Genomic DNA, 16,735 nt, shown 5'->3' with positions numbered 1-16,735 from the left:
CGCCATGACAGACCACAACTGTAAGCCTGAAGCTGCTCCTTGCAAGTATTGTTGCCACAACAAAGCAAAGCTAACTAATACAATCAACAAAATATGTTCAATTCTTAACTCCCAAAACCTTCTTTAGAAATAGCGTCTTTGGGAAGAAGCAGTGAGAACGACCCCTGGATGGACCAAACCCGTGCACCATACTGCTGCATCCCCGTGTTCAGCGCCCATGTCCCCCGCCGCCATGCCCAAAAGAAAGGCTGAACAGGATACTAAAGGAGATAAGGCCAAGGTGAAGGACGAGATACAGAGAAGATCTGCAAGGTTGTCTGCTAAACCTGCTCTTCCAAAGCCAGAACCCAAGCCTAAAAAAGCCCCTGCAAGGAAGGGGGAGAAGTCCCCAAGGGGAAGAAGGGGAAGGCCGATGCCGGGAAGGATGCGAATAATCCTGCAGAAAATGGAGACGCCATAACAGACCAGGCACAGAAAGCTGACAGTGCTGGAGATGCCAAGTGAAACGTGCATTTTTGTGTACTTCTGGTGACTGCACAGTTTGAAATACTATTTTTTACCAAGTTTTACAGAAATGCAGAATTTTGTTTTACTTTTTTTTTTGGTAAGCTATGTTGTTAGGACACAGAACACTTCATTGTTTTTTAGGGGAAGGAACCTGTGTCACAAACAAAATGTCTCCCAAGCTGGACTGATGGTGGCTGATGTGGGAAAACATCTTTCCATGATAATTTTGAAAGACTCCTCTTGGCTCTCAGGAGAGACGTCCTGCTTTTGACATACGTGACCACCATGGCACAAAATGCCTTGTGTGTGGAGAAACTCTAAATTCATTTTCATACCCTCCTCCCCTGCACCAACAACATAGACATAACTCCTTTAAACCCAGAGACCTGTTGGAACCTGACCCCCAAAACTGGTTTTGCCGGTCTATCAGGCAATCTGGACTTTGCAGTGGAATTGTTGTGTCCCCAAAAGAGCAGCGGTTCCTTTTATAAAAGATGGTGGATCTCCATGATGATCCTGCCGTGTTCACTTCATTTCCTGAAAGTCAGGGTCGGCTTGTGAAAAGTCGTTAAACAACATCCTCAGTGTGAACTGACAGCCCTCACTCTAAGCTCTCCCCCTTTTCAAAGCATCGAATGAAGACTCATTGGGTTTTATAGTGGCTTTCTGATTTTGGCAGTCTATACAAGAAGGGAGTTTGGAAGTTCTTGTATACGGTTAATGACTGTCTGCCCATGTCCTGCCTGAGAAACCATGATTGTTTATGGAAAGTATCTTTAATAAAGCTGGGTATAGTTTGGCTTATGATAAAAAGAAAAAGAAATAGGGTCTTTGGCACTAGGAATATAGCTCATTGGTAGAGTGCTTCTTTGGCATGCTCAGACCCTAAATCCAATCCTCAACACTAAAAAGGAAAGGAGGTAAGAAAGGAAGGAAAGGAGGAGGGAAAGAGGGGAGGGATGGGAGAAAAAGAAATGGAGTCTTCATAGGCCATCAGGTTAGAGTGAAACCACATTAGAATAGGGTGGACTCTAATTCAACATGGCCATGTCTTTAAGAAAAGGGAAACATTGGATACAGACACAGAGATTACCAACTGAAGATGACAGCAGAGAACGAAGTATGCTTCTACACCCCAGGGAATGCCAAAGATTGTTAGCAACCATCCGGAGCTGAAGGGAGGCCTGGAGCCATGTCATCTTAGCAGCCTCCCAGGGAGTCCATCTTTTGCACACCAGGACCTTGGATTTCTGATCTTCAGAACTGTGACAGAACAAATGTCTGTTGTTCTAATCTCCTCAGCCAGGGAGCTCTTTGTCACAGCAGCTGGGAGAAACTCAGACAGGAAGATCACGCTTTGTTTTCTTGCAGGCTGTGATAAAACAAAACAAAAACAAACAAACACAGAACAACTGATGTCCTTATAAGAAGGGGGTTAATCTGGACCCAAATGGAGAGAACATATATGAAAACACAGGCAGAGGCTGGAATGACAGATCCACAGAGAGGCCACAGGCTGCTGGGAACTGCCAGAAAAGGTGGGAGGTGTAGCAGGAATCTTAAAGAGTTTTATTAATAAAATCAAACCCGAGGCCAGTTATTGGGGTGAATGCTGGAAGATCAGAGAAGCAGAACAAGCCACAGCTATCTCACCTTGCCAGTTCCTTAGCTGGTCCTGTTTCCTCAGGTTGGAAGCCTCTGAGTCCTCATCCAGAATGAATCTCAGCTGAACTGTGTTGCTCCAAAGTCTGAAAGCTTAACCAGTCAAATGCTTAATCAGGCCAAAATGCTTAACCAGCCAAATGCTTCTAGTTTCTGGTCCTCACGCCTTATATACCTTTCTGCTTTCTACCATCACTCCCTAGGATTAAAGGCTTGCTTCCTGGGATTAAAGGCATGAGTCACCATGCCTGGCTGTTTCCAATGTGGCCTTGAACTCACAGAAATCCCAGATGGATTTCTGCCTCTAGAATGCTAGGATTAAAGGTGTGTGCTATCACTGCCTAACTAGTGGCTTTTCTGTTCTCTGACCCCAGATAAGTTTATTAAGGTACACAATATTTTGGGGAACACAATACCACCACATTTCCTCTCTTTTTGTCTAAAATTAAAGAAAGCTTATAACTAATACAAGAAAAACTATCCAATAAGTATATACAATATATACAGCCAAAAATGACATTAATGATGTCTAGTCCATTAACATTTGACAGATTCAGATAAAAACTCCATTTTATATATATAAGCAATGTCCAGTCCAGTAACATCTGATAAACTCAGACCAAAAAATTTTCATTACTTATCTTATTTAAAACAAGTAGTTCCTTTTTAAAAGTAGATTCCATAATCTCCCTTTTTATCTTATCATATCCATATTCTCTCTTTTTTCTTTTCATAATATTCAGTAGTCTACCTTTTGTCATTTTTATATCTTCCCTTTTTTCTTCAGTGTAGATTCAATGATCTACCTACTTATCCTATTATTTCTTTATCATTTTTCTCAGAGTAGATTCAATGATCTATCTCATATCTATAGGGAGGAGCCATCCTGAGAGCTGTCAATGGGAGCACAGCCTTGCTGACACGGTGATTTTAGACTCCTGACCTTAATGCTCCTCTGGCAACCTGGCACCTACAACTCCATTACTGAATCCCTAGAAAATGTGACTCCCCTGGAGCAAAGTGCCGGCAACCAAAATTCAGAAATATCTTTAAATGATTATAAAATTTGATTAAGTTCTACTTTCCCCCAAATGCAAGGTTGGTTTAACATCCAAAAAAAATCAAATACTTTAATAGATTACATTGATATAATAATATTCCAAAGAAAAATTACCTGAGAGATACAAAAACAGCATTTGACAGAATCCCAAATTCATTTATGTTTTTTTTTTGGGGGGGGGGTGTTTCGAGACAGGGTTTCTCTGTGTAGCTTTGGAGCCTGTCCTGGAGCTCGATCTGTAGCCCTCAAACTCTGGCCTTAAACTCACAGAGATCCACCTGCCTCTGTCTCCCCAGTGTTGGAATTAAAGCATGTGCCACCGCCACCGCCCAGCTTCATTCATAATTTCTAAGAAAAAGAAATTATCAAATAGGAAATAGGAATAGAAATAGGAAACCAGCATGGTGTGACACATCTGTAATCCCAGCATTTGGAAGACAGAGGTGGAATGATCAGTTCAAATCTGAGGTATCCTGGTCTACATAGCAAGTTCCAGGCAAGTCTGGGTTATATGGCAACACTACATCTCAAAACAACAACAACAACAAAAAAAAAAAAAAAAACAGAAGGGAATGCCCTCAACCTGACAAAGGACATCTATAAAAATCCAGTAACATAATAACAAAACAGCAAATGCTTCGTTCCCTCCCAGTGGGAAGACCAGAAATGTCTGTTCAATATTGAGGTGAATGGCCCTAGCCAGTGCAATAGGAGATGCACGAAACTAAGGATGAGGAGAAGCAGGAAACAGGAGAAAGGGAGAGTGGGAAACAAAAGAGGACTAGACAGAAGAATCATCCAGCTCGGAAACAACGTGAACTATGTTATGATATCAGGTGTCCTGCGTGAATAAGTCTATAAAAGTCATGGAGCACACAATCAGCACACAAATTATATGTTTTAGTAACAATTTAAAAAAAAAAAACTCCATTCACAAAGCACCCAAAATGAAATAAAGTTAGCAAAATATTATTCTGAAGCTATTTTAAAATTCCCAACAGAAATTAAAATAGCATAAATAAATGAAGGCACTTCATGTTCAAAGATTGAAATATCTAATATTGTCAGGATGGTATTGTCCCTATACTAATAAGTAAATTAACCCTAAACCATACTGAAACGCCAAAATAAATTTTGGGGGGGTGGGAGGGGATGGGGGGGGGAAATCTGCAAACTAGTACTCAAGTTCTTATAAAAGTACAAAAGAGTAGCAAAAAGCAATTTTGACCCAGAATAAAGTCAGAGGACTTACACTTTCTGATTTCAGTGTTCACTATAAAACTGCATTAATCAAGAGAGTGGCATTGGCACAGGATAGGCATATAAATCAGTGGAATAGAATTAAGGGTCCAGAAATAAACTCTTATGTAACAATCAGCTTAATTTTGACAAAGGTGCCAAGATAATTAATAGAGATGAAAAAGAGTCCTCTCAACAATCGGGGCTGAGGTAATCAGATACAAATATGCAAAACAGTGGCAAGAAAGATCTTAGACCCTCACTACACACCACACCCCATAGTTAATGCAAATAGTTCATAGAGCTAAATGGAAGAGATTAATCCATGAAGACTCTAGAAGGAAACACTGGAAAATATCTTCTGACCTTGAGGTGAGCAACGAATTCTTGGCAACTGTACCAAAAGCCTGACCCAAAGAGTAGTCGCAGCTTTTTAAACACAAGGATGAAAGGAGAAAGCTTTGAAGAGATCATTTAATGAAAGGAAACCTAAGTGGGGGGAACAGCCTAAAGACACAAGGGCAGAGTCAATGACACAGATAAGAAGACTAGAAAGCATCATCCCAACCCAAACCTGTTTACTTACAAAAGAAGAGAAAAACATCCAGAACAATTGGTGGTTTTTGTTTTTGTTTTTGTTTTTCAAAAATTAGAAGCTAAAAATGAGAAGAAAAATAGACTAGAAGGGCAGGATTGTGTGTGTGTGCATGTGTGTGTGTGTGTGTGTGTGTGTGTGTGTGTGTGTGCATGTGTGTGTGTGCATGTATGTGTGTGTGTGTGTGTGTGTGTGTGTGTGTGTGTGCATGTATGTGAAGAACACCAGGGTCTGAAAAGGGAGATATAACAACAGATATCAAAGAAATGCAAAGAATTATGAGGACATACTTTAAAAACCTTTACTCCATGTTGAAACAGAAATACAAAACCAAAGTGACTCGCTGAGTGTCTGGAAAAACACTTTGTGTGAGTGCAGGAGCTCCTCCCTCACCAGCCAACAGCTCCAGCCCTCTTCTGTGTCAATATATCAACCTGCAGGTCCTAAATGCAGAACAGACTCACCCATCAAGGTGTGTAGAGCAGCCAAGGTGTCTGCACTGTGGAGCAGGAAGATACAGCTGTTCATGGATGAGATTCCAGTGCGGAAGATATCCCAGGGAAGACACTGACTATGAAGACTGTGTATGCCTGTCTTGCCAACAGCTGCATATGGCTAATAGTTACCAGTGTGGCTCAGTCAGCCCTGCCCTGACTTCCACCTGTCTCCTTACACATGCACACACACAATGAGTTATGCACTCAGTGAAGGTATTCTTATAGGCATGTGTCTATGTGCTGCTTTGAACCCACAATTCAAATGGGATTGGTTGACTTGAAACTTCACATCATGTTCACTTTTAACCTTAAACATCTATGCAATCATGTTGAGGGAAGGTCCTAATGTTACTTCAGTACCACAAAGTTTATTTCTATACTTGAGTTCTTAAGTACCAAAAGTGGGGATGGTTTAAATGGTGTAGTACACATATATGTGCATATCATTTTATAGCCTTGGAAAACTGACTAGAGACCTTGTGAAGAAATGTACATGTTATATATTTCTGCTACCTGAATTCTCCTGGGTAATTTGATGGAATATTTTAAGTTTCAGTAAATCAAACAGTAAACAGACTTCCTCTCAAAACATACACACACACACACACACACACACACACACACACACACACACACTTTACTGAATTGGAAAATACAAAAGAAATGGATAGTTTTTTCGATACATATCACTTAGCAAAGTTAAGCCAATATGAGATAGCAATATAAACAGACCTATGACCTCTAATGAAATAAAAGCAGTAATTGTAAGTGCCCCCCCCCACAAAAGGCCAGGGCCAGATGGTTGTAATAATGAATTCTACCAGACTTTCAAAAAAGAGTTAATGCCAATACTCCTCAAATTATTCCACAAAATTGAAGCAGAAGGAACATGCCCAGTTCATTTTATGAAGCCATTGTTATCCTGATACCCAAACCACATAAAGACCCAACAAAGAAAGAGAATTTCAGACAAATTTTCCTTATGAATATAGACGCCAAAATTCTCAGTAAAATGCTTGCAAACCAAATCCAAGAACATATCAAAAGAATCATCCACTGTATGGCAGGAATGAGACATCTACAAGCGGCACATTACAGTGCTGCTGTGTGGTGGATTTAGCCTTTACTAGTATAAAAAAAAAAAAAAAAAGAGGTTTCTGGGCTACACTCTGCTTAGATAAAATCATAGACCCACAATGGCTCCCAGAGCTGGTGGTAAATGTACCACCGCCATGTTGGGAAGCTGAGGTGGGTAGCTGAGGTGGGTAGAGCCAGCAGCCACAGCGCCATTTCAGTCTTACAAATGCTGCAGTTCAAAGCAATAGATTCACAATAAGACAGATTCAGATGTAATAGTTTACAATGTGCATAAAACATACAGAGGCTTGAAAGAGACAAAAAAGGTGATATATACAGTTATATAAACAAATACATGGTTTTAAAAAATAAAGTCTTTAAAGAGACAGTAAAATTAATGTAAAAAAATAAGCCACATAAAGATGAATATTACACAGAGAATCTGGATTGTGTTGTCTTTGGGATTTTTAATTGCAGAAAAACATTTGATGGTAAAAGATACTGAGTTAAACCAATATGTATATTTTAAAGGTACCTTGACTTCAAAATTTGGATGTAAGGATATGTTGCTTTGGAAAAGAGGCTCTGCTTTTGTTTCCACAGAAAGCAAGAGGCCATGAATTTGTTGCAGATTAAGATACATCAGGTTTGACCAGCCAAGACCCCCTGAAAGGTCTCTGATGACACCATGGCCCAGATGATCCAACATCCAGAACCGTTTCAAGGCAACTGGGCTCAGACAATACACCCTTACGGACTACTCCACAATCCTAAAATTTTCTTTGTGTCCCCATAAGATACAGCACCCTCCTCCAACAGGAAGTAGTAAGAGAAGCTACGCCCAAAATCCCAAATGTACCAAGCTGGCTTTGGAGATGTGTAAAAGTTAAAACCTTCCTTTAAAAAAAAAAAGAAAGAAAGAAAAGGGGAAGTGCTGTGGGATGGTCTGTATGTCAAATGTGTTGCTCTGATTGGTCAATAAATAAAACACTGATTGGCCAGTATCCAGGCAGGAAGTATAGGTGGGACTAACAGAGAGGAGAATTGAGGGAACAGGAAGGCAGAGGGGAGACTGCAGCTGCCTCCAGGACAAGGAAGATTTAAGGTACCAGTAAGACAGGAGCAACATGGCAAAGTATAGATTAATAGAAATGGGCTGAATATAAGAGTAAGAGCTCGACAATGATAGGCCTGAGCTAACGGCCAAGCAGTTTAAATAATATAAGCATCTGTATGTTTATTTTATAAGTGGGCTAAGGGACTGCAGGGGCTTGGTGGGACCCAGAGAGAAAATTCTCATGCTACAATCCTCAGAGAAGCTTCCTCCTGCAGCAGATGGGAACAAATACAGAGACCCACAGCCGTATATGATGTAGAGAATGAGAAGCCTTGGAACACTCAGCCCTAAATGGGCTGTCTCCATCAAATCCCTCCCCTCGGGGCTCAGTAAACCCTATGAAAAAGGAGAAAGGAAGATTGTAAGAGCCAGAGGGCATGGAAGACACCAAGAAAACAAAGCCCTCTGAATCAACAGAATCATTGTACATATGAACTCAAAGAGACTGAGGCAGCAGGCACTGGGCCTGCAAGGGTCTGTACCAGACAGAGTCCTGGAGCTGAAAGGAGAAGTGGACACATGTCCCCATCCAAGAAGGAAGCTATCTCCACTTGATAACCACTTGCAAATGGAGATTTTGCTTTCACCAAGAGAGCTTTCACTGGGACAGCACACTGCTCTTAAAGGCAGTCCGCTTGCCCAGTAGGAAACAAGCTAAAGGGTGTCTCTGGAGGTTCCCCATCTTATAATGGCAGGGCTTCTTTCCCTGCATTTTTAAAAAACTTTATCTTATATTTTTACATTGCTTTTATTTGATTATTTATTTCCCTCCTTTTCCCTTTTATGTCCTTTGCATACATATTATGGCTTCCACTTTAGTGTTTTTATGGGATTTCTGAGGGTGTGAATGAGTGGGTCTCTGGTCCCTTATATTTATCTGTTTTGACCTATCCCAATGTGTCAATTCTTGTTTTATCTTAGTTTAATTTAATTTTATTATCATTTCTTATAAGCCTGTTTGAGAGAGAGAAAGGTGGTAGATCAGGATGGGAAGGGAGGTGGGGAGGAACTGGAGGAGTAGAGGGAGGAGGAACCACAATCAGGATATATTACATGAGAAAAAATCTGTTTTCAATAAAAGGGGAAAAAAGAACACCAGTGTCAATTTTGTGCTAATAAATGTAATAGCTGAGAAAATCGATGGGTCACTGTAGAAATATAAAATGCCAGGACAGGTCATGATAAGGAGAAGAGGCCAGCATATGTGCTTGGAGTTTCCTGAAACCTGGCATGGCAGGGACATAGTAGCTTTGATGACTACTTCAACTTTTGTTTTCTTGCCATTGAAATTTTGTTTTAGTTTATGGTTTTTGTGGCAGGTTATTTTGTGATCCCAAAATAACCCAATAATTCAATATTATCCCAATCAACATTCCAGAGGGTTTTTGAAGGATTCCTCAGCCTCATATACTCAGAATGAAAAGCTCCCACCGTGTAGCCAAATACTTAACATTTAAAAATTAAGATCAAACAGAGCTACCTCACTTTCCAGATCTAAGGCCACCTACAGAGCTGCAGAGCAAGGCAACTCCAGTGCAGAGACACACACGTTCCCAAGAGACAGTGGAAAGAGGTCACAAATCTGCCTGTTATTTTACAAGGAAAACACACAATAAAACAGACTTTTAAAAATAAACTATTGATAGGAAAACTCAATATATTCATAGTTGGATTCATATTTTATACCCCATGAAAATGAATGACCTAGCACATAAACAGTGAAACTTGACGGCTAATGGAAGTGAATTATGCACATCCTGTCATGGGGCTGGAAAGAGGGCTCAGTGGGTAGAGAGGCTTGTCGTGCAAAAGCAACTAAATTCAATCCCAATCCTACATAAAGGAGGAAAGGCGAGAACTGACTCCAAAGTCATTCTTTGACCTCCCAATGTGTGCCAAGGCTCAGTGAAGACCCACAGTGACCCTAACAATACTCTTTTCAAAAATCCTCTTATGGTCTAAATAAAGAGGAGGGAAATTTGAGTTTTAAAAACATAAACCATTGGGGAAAGCTGACAGATGAGAGTTAGCAGAACAGTATCCAGAACACAGCAAGAGCTCCTAAAAAAGAGGATACACCAAGGGTATGCAGTGAAAAACAGACTCCAAATGTGTAAATGGGTGTACAGTTCATCTGTCACAAGTAACCAAAATAAATGCATCACCTGACAACTATCAAAAGTACAAGTGCATGTCATCCATTGATGGGAAAGTAGGAAGGGTAGCCATGGAGTATGGAATGCAAGCCAATACAAGTCAGTGAACGGCTTTCTAGCCCTAAGACTTCTCTGACTCTGTGTTTCAGTGGAATGGAGTTCCTTCTGCCCTATGTACCAGGCTCACATAGAGCCTCTCTGCCCATCTTTAGCAAGCATCCTTTACCTTGACCTCCATGGTGGACACAGCATCTGCAGCCATCCTGCCTTCCAGCAAGGCAGCAGGCCCTCCCTGCCCTCAGCAGTCTCCCCAATCTGAGGTCTTCTCACATCACACCAAGACCACATCCCTGTAGGTCTGCAGGTTCAGGTCTGAATCTCTGCCCCATTGTATGTGTTTCTTCCTCTTTCCCAAGCCTGCTGGCCGGTACCCAGGGCTGTGCACTCCTCCAAAGCTCAGGAAGGGTTCGTCAAAACACCCAAATGAACTGAGAAAACAAAAGCAAACAAATCTTTTCATGGTGACTTATTTAAAGTCAGAGGATGGAGGCTGTCAGGAGAGTTTTTATGTGTGTTATAGTAGAACGTTTAGGTTTAAAGAGCAGGTTTCTCTTCTGTGTGCTATCCCCAGTCTCCCAAGGGCATGATTCAGCTGGGTACAGAGACAAACAAATAAGGAAACAGAAACACGACAATTCTTATAGCACCTTCTTTCCAGGCCTCTGCACCCACATTCCTAGGTCCACTCTGCCTTTCACATGTCAGCCTTACTATAAATAATAATACACCAACGTGTTGGTGATAAACATAGTACAATAATAACCGAATTTGCTTGTCATTTGTCATGGGCAGGTGCCACTTTTTTGATACAGTAATCTTGTGAGGGATCTACTGTCACTCTACAGATGACATTTTTCAAATGAGAAAAGTGAGGGCCTGAGAATTACATCCCACATGCAAGATGACTCAATTAATGGGTGGCAGAGCACGGGATGGATATGGAGTTGGTCCCATGCCAAAAGTCAATGCTCTTACCTGTGGTACCAAGCCTGCCCCATGATGAAGGTCAGAAGCAAAGAAATGGACACCAGATCTGAAAGATGATCTCAAAAGGAGACAAGAAGTGCTCACCCATTTAAAGAACCGGGTATCTATCATGACTTTTTTCTTTATTGTATTTTATTTGCATTGCTACGCTAAAACCTCAAAATAAAGTTACTGTTAAAATAGTAAATTTTCTAAAAAATGTAGGAAGAAGGTATCTTGGTTGTGACACTGAGCTACCTTTCCTGATCCAACAACGTGCATTTTTCTCTCACTCTTGGCACCCACAGAACTGTCTTCCCAACTCTCTATTTTCATTCTCTTGTCTCCTGAAAAGAAACAGGAAGTCTTAAAGAAATGGGAAATCTTAAAGAAACAGGAAGTCTTGCATCAAATTATGACGGTCAGGACACTCTAAACACAGGCACATAAATAGCAGTTGCAAAGTATGTATATTTTAGGAAATGTCTCTTGAAAACATGCCCCTATATTTCTAGAATGCCAACTACACCGCACAGTGACAGAGGCAGTTAGAGCACTCTACAGGATCAGTTGTCTGTTCTTTACCTGCCCCTTGTAAATCCTGTGCCCATCTTTCTGTCTGTACCCCAAGACATAAGTGGCTGGTGGGCCATTTCCAATTTACATAACCAGGACAATGTGTAGAAAAATGCAGAACACAAAATACAAGCCCATGGCACTATTGCTGCCTTCTAATACAGCTGAGGAAATGGAGTAAACATGCAGGTATGTGTTCTCACTGTGCTCCACCGCAGAAGCACAGACATGCATCCGAACAGACTCACAGCCAGCAGCCAGCAAGTCACAAGTCCTCCTAGATCCCTTTGGCACACCGACCTGGCCTCAAATTCATTCTGATGTATTAAGTTCCACCCAGAAGACAGGAACACACAGATGGTAGGTGTCACCCATGCTCAGGCACATGCCCCTCAGCTGGCCATACAATAGTCAGGCAGGTACCGTCTTCACTCTGTAAGTGAAGAATTAGGGGGTGGGAGGAGCAAGGAGGTGGGGTCTGTGGGTGGTATGTAGAGTGAATAGGAAATTTCTTAATAAAAAAATGAAAAAAAAAAAAAAGAATTGGGGGTTAGAGAAATCAAATGTCCTGAGTTACATTCTAGCAGATGACCTGGCCACGATTAGAACTTGAACTCATCTAGCCTCAAAAGGTCTGTTTTCTGTTTAATCCTGCCATCCCAACGCTTTATAAAGGGCAGTGCCTAAGACATTCTGTCTCAAAACAACTCCTTCAATCTGTCCAGTGGACAGATCACACAGAGGTCAAAGGTAAAGGACAGTTTCCACTGGGTGTTAAGCTCTTCAGTTAGTGTCGATTTCGTCAGAATTCTACCCGGCCATGATTTCTACCTCACACCTATGCCTGGCCAGATCCCGAGGAACTGGCTCTTCTCGTGCTCACTATCTTGCAGGGCCCGGAAAACAGAAACAAATGGTAGCAATCCTTCTTCTGTTATCAGTACAAATGCAATAAGGGACTCGGGCTGTAAGGCCAAATCCTTCATTTACAAAACGTTTGTATTGTCTCCAAGGCACTTAGCCATGGGAGACAGCATTTTATTTATTCCTTGCAGGTTCTTTAGGCTTTCTGATTCACGATGATTAGAACTCCAAGGATGAATCAAAAGAATAAAATGCAGACACAGGACAGCAAGGCTGCAAACCAAGAGCCGCAGTACCATCCTTCACTCTCTAAGACATCTGTTTGCTTTTCAGATATTAAATACCAATTACCTCCTTGACCTACATAAAGCAGAAGAATGCTAAGGAGTTTCCCAGGCACAGTAAACTAGGCTGTGGTACATTCATAAATAAAGTCATTAACAGGGCTGTTAATGAGCAGAGCGATTAAGAACTCGTAGTGCTCATACAGAGAACCCAAGTTCAAATTCCAGGGCCCACATCAGACAACTTGCAACTGCCTGTAACTCCAGCTACCGAGGATCTGACGCCTTCTTCTGGCTTCTGTGGGCACTGTACTTGTGCACAAATCTACAGTCTCTTCCTCCTCTGTCCCTCTCCCCTCTCACACACACACACATCATTTTTTAATATATTTCAAATAAAACATGTTAAAATTATTGTTAAAAATTGTTAAAACAAGTCACACTAAACAAACTTGGGTTGTAGTAGCATACCAAAGACAGATTTCCACAGTTTTTTGTCACTAAGTAAATAACATTTTAATAGGTATATACCACAGTTTGTCAGTGCTCCAGAAGGAAGTGGGAAACCCACAGGGCTGCTCTGCCCCAATGAATCAGCAGCTGCTGGAATAGAAAGTGCTAGAAACTAGTTGGTGTTTCTAACTCTGCAGCCGTACGAACTCATAATTCTCTTTTCTCCATTGCCTGGAACATATCCAGAGGATCTAAGTCAGTGTCTCAGTCAGGGTTTCTATTGCTGCAATAAAACACAACCAAAAAGCAAGTTGGGGAAGAAAATATTTATTCTGTTTACACTTCCGCATTGCTGTTCATCACTGAAGGAAGTCAGGACAGGAACTCAAACAGGGCAGGATCCTGGAGGCAGGAACTGAGGCAGAGGCCATGGAGGGGAGCTGCTTACTGGCTTGCTCCCCATGGCTTGTTCAGCCTACTTTCTTATAGAACCCAGGACCACCAGCCCAGGGATGGCACCTCCCACTATGGGCTGGGCCCTCCCCTTTGATCACTAAATGAGAAAATGCCTTACAGCTGGATCTCATGAAGGCATTTCCTCAACTGAGGCTCCTTCCTCTCTGATGACTCTAGCTTGTGTCAAGTTGACACAAAACCAGCCAGCACAGTCAGCATATACTACATATATCCCATTTCACCATAACGTTTTCATACATGTACACAAGGTAAATATGATTTCTTACCTCATATTACCCACACTTTTTCTCCCACTAATTCCCACTGGTCTCTGTTCCATTTACTAATGACTAGGACCATTTCTATGTCCTCTTTTATGTTTCATAAATGAGATCAATTGACATTTGTCTTTTTCATCCCAGATTATTTCACTTAACACAGTGATTCTAGTTCCATTTATTTTTCTTCAAGTGGCATAGTTTTGGTCTTCTTCCTGACTGACTAGTACTCCTATCATTGTGCATACATACTACATTCACCTGATGGTAGATATTATGAGAAATTTGAGTTTAGAACTGGATAACCTATTGGTGGGGGAGGCACTTGTCACTGGAGAAAACTGATAACCCCTCTTCTTACAGAGAATTTACCAGAGATGACCACTCAGACACAGTTCGTCTAAAAGAGCCACAGAGGATACGCAGAATGCAAATTTGAGCACGTAGCTTGACTTCAAGAGATGCTGACCCTGGAGGAATTTGAATTTCTACCCAGTAGCTTCTTTACACTTTTTTTTTTTTTTAAAGACAGAGTCTCACTCTGTAGCCCTAGCTATCCTGGAACTAGCTCTGTAGTCCAGGTTGGCCTCAAACCCGGAGAGCTACCTGCCTCCTCATCCTGAGTGCTGGGATTAAAGGCTTGCACCACTACCCTGAAAAACTGAAGTTCTGTGTCACTTAACCCTTTGGTGGAAGAGTGCTTTTCTTCTGTTTTCCACGATGCCTGGGCTGATTTCACATCATGAGTCTTATGAATGGGGCTCTGCATAGCGCGGCAGTGGATACGGACAGGCGGGGGGCAGGCAGTGTACTGACTTAGATCCTTTTGGTGTATTTGCAGGATCGGTAGATCTCAAGCATTTGGTCGTTCTGCTTTTCGCCTCTGAGAACTTCCCTGTTGATTTTCACAGGACTGCACAGCTGAGGTTCCCACCCGCAATGTGTTCTGGCTTTTTCCCCTAGCATCCTCACTGGCATTTGAAACGTTTTCCTAATGATGTCCTTTCCGGCAGTAGTGAGGAGTTTTTATTTTCATTTTCCTGATGGCTGAGGATATCGAGCCTTTTCTTATGTCTCTATCGGCATAAACAGTTCATCTTCTGTGAAGTAGCGGCTCGTTCCACTTGCTCTGGCTTTCTGAAACTTAGTTCCCACTCCTATTAGCTTGCCGCTACGCCTCCCCGTGTCTGGAGCTCTGACTGGTTAGCTTCCTTGATATATGCCCCTGAAAGAACTGACCCACACTTTATAACATCTGTCATTACTTTCCCATCACGTGAAACTGAGTGTCTGACTTGGTCTTCCACTACTTAGCTAACATCATTGAAAGAAACAGCTCTTACCTCCAAGGGATAGAAGGCATGGTTTATTATGGAACATATATGAGTGGCCAGGGCCTGGGATCATAAATTTAGGTCTCCCTAAATACAATGTTCTAGAATTTTTGAAAGCTGTTTCATGAAATGTTATAGTTTTACATAACAAAGAAAGTCATAATTACGTCAAATTTAAAATACTTTTGGTGAGAATATCAGAGACTGTTTGGGAATCTGAGGACGCTTTTCAGTCAGACGCTAGCTGATGATATTCTTAGCTTTGGGGTTGGTAAAAGTTAGTGGTCCACTAAGGAAATACACTTCAAAGGGTTTTTATCTATTCGTCACAGGATATTAGTCCCGATACTCCTGGGCAAGGAATGGCTGGCTGTTCAGGAGGCTAAAGTGAGCCTGAGATAAGGTAAATAGCCTCTGGACCTGTAACATCCCAGCCTCTCCACATCACTGAAGCTCTATCAGCCAGTCATTCTCGGCAGACACAGCTGCTTTCCAGGAATTGGTTGTTGCTTTACCTTCCTTATGTGGCTGTGCTTTCGATTACTGTCAGCCAACTGCTCAGGCGGTAGCCCGGGGAACTCTGTTCCCCCAGACAACGGCTCTGCTGCTGCCACTAAAGGTAGTTCTAACTACATCTCTATCGTTCTAGTAAAACTCGAGATTCGAAGGCTAGGGTGAAAACCTGGGAGCCCAGAGAGTTAGAGCAGCACCTGGCTGACTTTCTGTTTGTGCTGGCGTCCCAGGAAGCCCCGTCCTTCCACACCTCCCCAACTAAAATCAGACGAAGCTCCTCCCAGTTACTTCCTGTCAACCAGCTGCTAACCCCGCCTCTCCGAGCCCACGTTAATTTTATTTAATTAACACAAATGCAACACATCTTTATATAGTTAACAAATGCAGCATGAACAAATGTAACACATATTTGCCTGGTTAAACAAACATTTGGTCTGCACACTAACCAGTTCTCCAAGCCTGCACTCCAGAATCAGACGTGAGGCAAGGATGTTGACTGCTAATCCATAGAGTCGGACAGAAGTCAAGATGGTTTCCTACCTCTGTACCACAGCCAGCGCTGGGAACAAGAGGGAACTCTGCCAGGGAGACAGTGGGCATCTCAGCCCTCAGCACCTGTGCTGCTTTAAAGCCAGTGTTTAGTTTTCTTGGTCTTCCTTTCTACCTTCCCTCTCTCCCTCCCTCCCTTTCCTTCCATCTCAGCCTCTACTCTGCCACACTGTGTCTGTACATGCTCTATTTTGGAGCATGTTCTATCCCTCCACTCTCCACTGTGTGAATTCCCCTTATGGGTTTTGTTCTTTTCTAAGTACCATCTTTTCGCTACTGAAACTACAGTCTGTGCTTTGGGAGACTTACCTTCTGTGTGTCCTCAGCCCCTGCCCCTGCTTTCTACATCTACAAACTATACCAATCTCCCACTGTTCTCTCTCCAAACTCTCCTATAGATGTATGCATATGAGCCCTTCTGTTTGCTACTGAAATGTGTCTTCTTGCTGTTATCCACTTAGGAAATTAGGAGTTCTCCAGCTACTTCTGTTC

At 42.0% G+C, this 16,735-nt stretch overlaps 1 pseudogene; it reads left to right on the top strand.

Annotated features, from left to right (window-relative positions):
* The first annotated feature begins 232 nt into the window (after nucleotides 1-232).
* On the top strand, nucleotides 233-504 carry LOC114696254 (annotated as a pseudogene).
* The last annotated feature ends 16,231 nt before the right edge of the window (nucleotides 505-16,735 follow it).

Source organism: Peromyscus leucopus, chromosome 19, assembly GCF_004664715.2.
Source record: "Peromyscus leucopus breed LL Stock chromosome 19, UCI_PerLeu_2.1, whole genome shotgun sequence".
Lineage (NCBI taxonomy): Eukaryota > Metazoa > Chordata > Mammalia > Rodentia > Cricetidae > Peromyscus > Peromyscus leucopus.
Note: the sequence above shows the minus strand (reverse complement) of the source record. Positions and strands in the feature narration are given on the sequence as shown.